This window comes from Apium graveolens, chromosome 7 (genome assembly GCF_009905375.1).
Source record: "Apium graveolens cultivar Ventura chromosome 7, ASM990537v1, whole genome shotgun sequence".
Taxonomy (NCBI): domain Eukaryota; kingdom Viridiplantae; phylum Streptophyta; class Magnoliopsida; order Apiales; family Apiaceae; genus Apium; species Apium graveolens.
In genome coordinates, this window is record NC_133653.1 from 124952856 (window position 1) to 124958191 (window position 5336).

The 5336-nt window shown below is 37.7% G+C and overlaps 1 non-coding gene across 1 annotated transcript; it reads right to left on the reverse strand.

Moving 5' to 3' along the window:
* Positions 1-877: 877 nt before the first annotated feature.
* LOC141675948 (small nucleolar RNA R71) lies at positions 878-984 on the reverse strand. The gene has a single exon (XR_012556571.1). It is a non-coding gene; the product is annotated as a small nucleolar RNA R71 (small nucleolar RNA).
* Positions 985-5336: the final 4352 nt, after the last annotated feature.

Here is a 5336-nt window from a genome sequence, read left to right on the forward strand (position 1 = left end):
TGGCGTTTATCAGTTTCGTGTTATCTGATTAGTGTCATCACCATCACATGCTAAGGTTAAGAACAATGACTGTGAATGAAATAGTAATGAAGTTAGGATCCCATGTTTGTCATATATAGATATTCAACCTCAATTTTCTTAGTTAATGTTATTTAGTATAATCTCTTAGTTTAATAAAACCCCAATTTGTTATTTGTCTTAGCATTGAGCGATAACCATACATTATTGCATGGGTGCATAAATTGAACTTAACCTAAACAAGTCTCTGTGGGAACGAATTTGATTTATATCTTATACTACTTGCGAATGCGTATACTCGCGTGAATATTAGCGCGTGTTTTCGCCCTAACAAGTTTTTGGCGCCGTTGCCGGGGACTCGGTGTTAATTTTTAGTTTTTGTGCTTGTCATCAGTGGTCGTTAAAGTTCACTGACTCGGATTCTTTTACTCTCACGGTTTATTTGTTTGTGTTTCAGGTACTCATTATAATGGGAGATCCAGCACCACGAACGAAAGCCTTGATGGATTTTTCTCAACCCAAAATCAATGACATTCAATCTAGCATTATCTGGCCAGCTATCACAGCTAATACCTTTGAGATCAAGCCTGACATAATTCAATGGGGGCAGAATTCAATCCAGTTTGGGGGCTTTCCAACTGAAGATCCCAATATGCACATTAGGGATTTCATTGAGATCTGCGACACCTTCAAGTTCAACGGTGTTTGTAAAGATGCTTTGAAGTTGAGACTATTCCCATTCTCTCTGAGGGACAAGCCTTAGAGCTGGTTAAACTCTCTATCAGCTCGTTCGATTACTACTTGGGAAGATCTTGCTCAGAAGTTTCTTACTAAATTCTTCCCTATGGCATAGACAGCTACAATCAGGAATGCTCTTACTCAATTTGCGCAGTAATCAGGAGAATCTTTATATGAAGCTTGGGAGCGCTACAAGGAGATGTTTAGTAAGTGTGCTCATCATGGAATGCCTGATTGGATGATCATCAATTGTTTTTACAATGGGTTGGGAGCACAGTCCAGACCCATGCTCGATGTAGCAGCAGTCGGAGCATTATGGGCAAAGAGCTATGAGGAAGCTTATGGTCTAATTGAACTGATGGCTGCTAATGAATATCAGTATCCAACCTAGAGATGTCCACAGGGCAAGGTAGCAGGAGTTCTTGAAGTGGATACAGCTACGGCTATCACTGCTCACCTAAAGGCATTGTCTATGAAGATCGATTCCCTGGCTAAATATGGTATTAAGTAGATTATTAGTTTTTGTGAGCTGTGTGCAGGTCTGCATGTGACGGAGCAATGCGCTATATCTAGTGACTCAGCTCAGTTTGTGAGCAACTTTTAGAGATCGCAGCAACCAGTTCCATACACTTATCATCCTGACAACTGGAATCATCCTAACTTCAGCTGGAGCAACAATCAGAATGCGATGGAACAACCATTCCAGCAGTTTGGAAATTAATAAGCTATTTAACCCTCCTGGTTTTCAGCAACAAATTACACCAAAACAACAAACTCATTGTGTATGTCTATCTTCGAATGAAAAATATGAATTGTAGGGGTTGCGGCTTATGTACAAAAACCAGGCTCTTATATGCCAAAGCCAGGATGTGTCTATCAAGACTCTAGAAAACCAAATAGGGCAAATTGCTAATGCCTTATTGAACCGACCACCAGTAATGCTTCCTAGTGCTACAGAAACAAATCCAGGCAAGAGGGAAGTTGAAGAACAGGTGAACACCATCACCTTAAGGTCTGGAAAGGTCGCAAGCCCCTAAATTCAGCAAGATGAAGAGCCTGAAACATCTCAAGTTTCAGAAAATGCAGTTGTGGCTGAATAAGAAGTGCAGAAAGAAGCAGAGGTGGAACCAAGGAAACTACTGTGGAACACACTCCTCCTGAGGGTAATACAGGGGAGAAACATATATATCCTCCACCTCCTTTTCCTAAGAGGCTGCAGAAGAAAAAGCTGGATAAGCAATTTGAGAAGTTTTTGGAGGTGTTCAAGAAACTTCATATCAATATACCTTTCGCTGAAGCTCTTGAATAGATGCCTAGCTATGCGAGGTTTATGAAAGGTATTCTCTCTCGGAAAGTGAAGCTCGATGACTTAGAGACCGTTGCTCTATTGGAGGAATACAGTGTTGTGCTGTAACAGAAGTTGCCTCCGAAGCTTAAAGATCCTGGAAGCTTTATTATTCCTTGCACCATCGGAAACTTGTCGTTCGACAAATGTTTATGTGATTTGGGAGCTAGCATTAAACTGATGCCCTTGTATATCTTCAAGAAGCTTGGTCTTCCTGATCTGAAACCTACGTACATGTCATTGCAACTAGCTGATCGTTCCATCGCTTATCCACGAGGTATAGTGGAGGATGTCTTGGTCAAGGTGGATAAAATCATCTTCCCTGCTGACTTTGTAATTCTTGATTTCGAGGAAGATAAGAAGATTCCCATTATGTTTGGAAGACCATTCTTGGCTACAAGCCGAACTATGATCGATGTGCAAAATGGAGAGCTTTCGATGAAGGTTTATGATCAAAAGGTCACTTTTAATGTGTTCAAGGAAATAAAGTTATCCACAGCTAAAGAGGAGTGCTTTAAAGTAGAGTGGGTCAACTCTGTAGTAAATTCTGAAGATAAAGAAGGAGCAGAGCAATTGCAGGATTTGAATGCACCTCCGTGGATGAGGAAGTTGGATGCCATTCGATTCTCTTGGGTTAGCAGAGCTAAAAAATTCTCAGGAGCTTTTTGAACCATTTATTCAAGAAGCTCCCACATTTGAGCTCAACTGAATGCCAGATTACTTGAGTTATTCATTCTTAGGTGCACCCCATGATAAGGGGTCGGGATATATTTTTGATGATGTAGAGAGTGACTGGACGGATCTTCCAGTGCCTACAGAGGGTTCTTTTCATGCGCCACAGACAGTTGATAGGTTTGGTCTTGGTGATGAGCAGTACAGGCGAGTGATTAGACGTATGGAGGCCATGCACGACATTCACCATCATTTTGCTGAAGATTTGACACACGCTTTCGATACTGTTGTCTGAGACACTGGTAGCGAGGTTGATTGGCCACCTGATCCTCCACCCGATGAGGATGACTCTCCTGCTAATTAGGTATGCCTGAAATCCTTATTATTACCTTCAATGAGGACATTGAAAATTTTAAGTTTGGGGGTGATAATGTAAGGATTAGTAGTGTGTGTCCATATAGATTCATATAGCATGTTTAGTTGTAGTTCATTTATATTTTTGCATGATTGTTCATTTAGGACATATATTTTATTTTTATGTAATTTCATTTAGTTGCATTTGCATGCATATTTAGCATGATCCCTTAAGATGAACTATGATATTTGATAAGTTGATGTTGATTTGAGTGTGGTGATGACGAATAGAGGGATGTTTAAGTCCTAATGAATTGATTTATATGCTAGAAACAAATATTTTCACAGAGCCTTATAGGATTGCTTTTGATCTAGATCGTGATCATACTTGTTTGTTGTTGAGATTTAATCACTTGGTTATATTTAGAATTTGTGATATTCTCGTAATGATGTAAAAATACTGATTTTTTTTATTTGGAGAAAAACTTGGATTTCATTGCTAGTTGTTGTAAGGCTAGGCGTCAAATGGCTAGTAGTCGGCTCATATTTTTATGAGTAGTCTAGGGTTGAATGAGATGGAGCGAAACACACTCATTCAGAAATTATTGAAAAAAAAGAGAAAAAAGAAAAGAAAAAAAGTATGTGTTTATGCATAATTGATCAAGAGTGAGCTCTTTAACACTCGAGTTATTAAGTTCTAGGGGACTTTTTGCCTAGTGACCTAAGGCTTTTATAGCCTGGGATCCGCTAACCTAACGCTCGCTACATGGGTATTATTGCATAAGTCTTTTGGGACATCATTCATTGCACGGTCAAATAAGCATCTTTGTTATCTGTTCAATAATAGTATGAATCCTTGTATAAATCTAGTAGAAAGGAGGTGTTGTATAACGACTCGTGTATTTTCTTTTTATTTTAATATTTAAAAGTGTAATAAAAATTTGAATAATTAAATAAAGGTGTGTATTGGTTTTGGAAGCAATTACTGATTGTTATTTAATTATTTATGATTTGTTGACATGTGGGATTGAATTGTGTGATTTATTAGTGAGTTGTATGATTTTATTTCGCTTGTGAAAGTGATTTTATTGTAGTTTTAATTTCATAAATACTTGGATTATTTCTAAAATTGGGTTTATAATTTTGTAATTTTAATAATTATTTTTAGGACTTTATAAAATTGAGAAATCAAGATTTTATTAATTATTTATTTTTAAATGATTTTCTGATTGTGTTTATTTGTAAAATCCATATTTAATTCAGGAAATCTTCAAATTCATGAAAATTATATTTTATTAAGTTTGTATTATTCTGAGAATTTTAGAATTATTTTGGAAATTTTCGGGAATCTTTTCACTCGCGCGTCATTTCGTTATTCGTTAAAAAGCGGGTACAAAGCGTACCTTAAAAAATTGTTTTTAAAATTTCAAAATTTATTATTTAATTAACTTCGGGATATCTGTAACATTTTAAGATTATTTTGGCAATGTTTGGACTAATATTTAATTAAGAATTGTACACTTAAAAATAGATTAAAATGACGTGTAGGGTTTGTAGTCAGTCAAAATAAAAAATAAAATGACACGTATCCAACGAAGTTGGACACGTGTCGTGCGTTGGTTGTTTCAGGATGGTGAATAATCAGTTAAATGGGGGAGATAAACATCAATTCCCTTTGTCTCTCTCGGCTGTGCTCTCGATTGTCTCTTTTTCTCTTCTGTTACTTCTCATTTTCCTTTCTTTTTTTTCGGCCCGTCTTCTTCCTTCCTCCTTCGGCTGTTCTTGCCCTGTGTTTCACCGCCGTTTTTCGGCTTGTTTTCCGGTGAGCCGTCGCTGTTTCTCAGTTTGGCTTGGTTCTATTTTTGTTCAGTTGATATGCATATATATACTTGTGTATATGTGTGTGCTCTGGGTATACTTGTGTGTGTGTGTTGTGTGTGCGACTGTGTTGTGTGTGTGTGGGCGACCCGTGGCCGTGTGTGCTGCGGGTGCTGCTCTGTGGTTGCTCAGCTGGGCATCTCAGTTGGGCCGGTGGTTTGGGCCTTGTCGGGCCGTTTGTTTTCTGTTGGTTTGGATTGTTGCAAATTTTTCATTTTAATTCCTTTTATTGCAGGGAATTATTGATTAACATTCGTGATATTAATTATTCGTGTTGAAAATGATTTTTCGAAATAATTGGTAGAATTTACGATGGAAACACGAAATTATT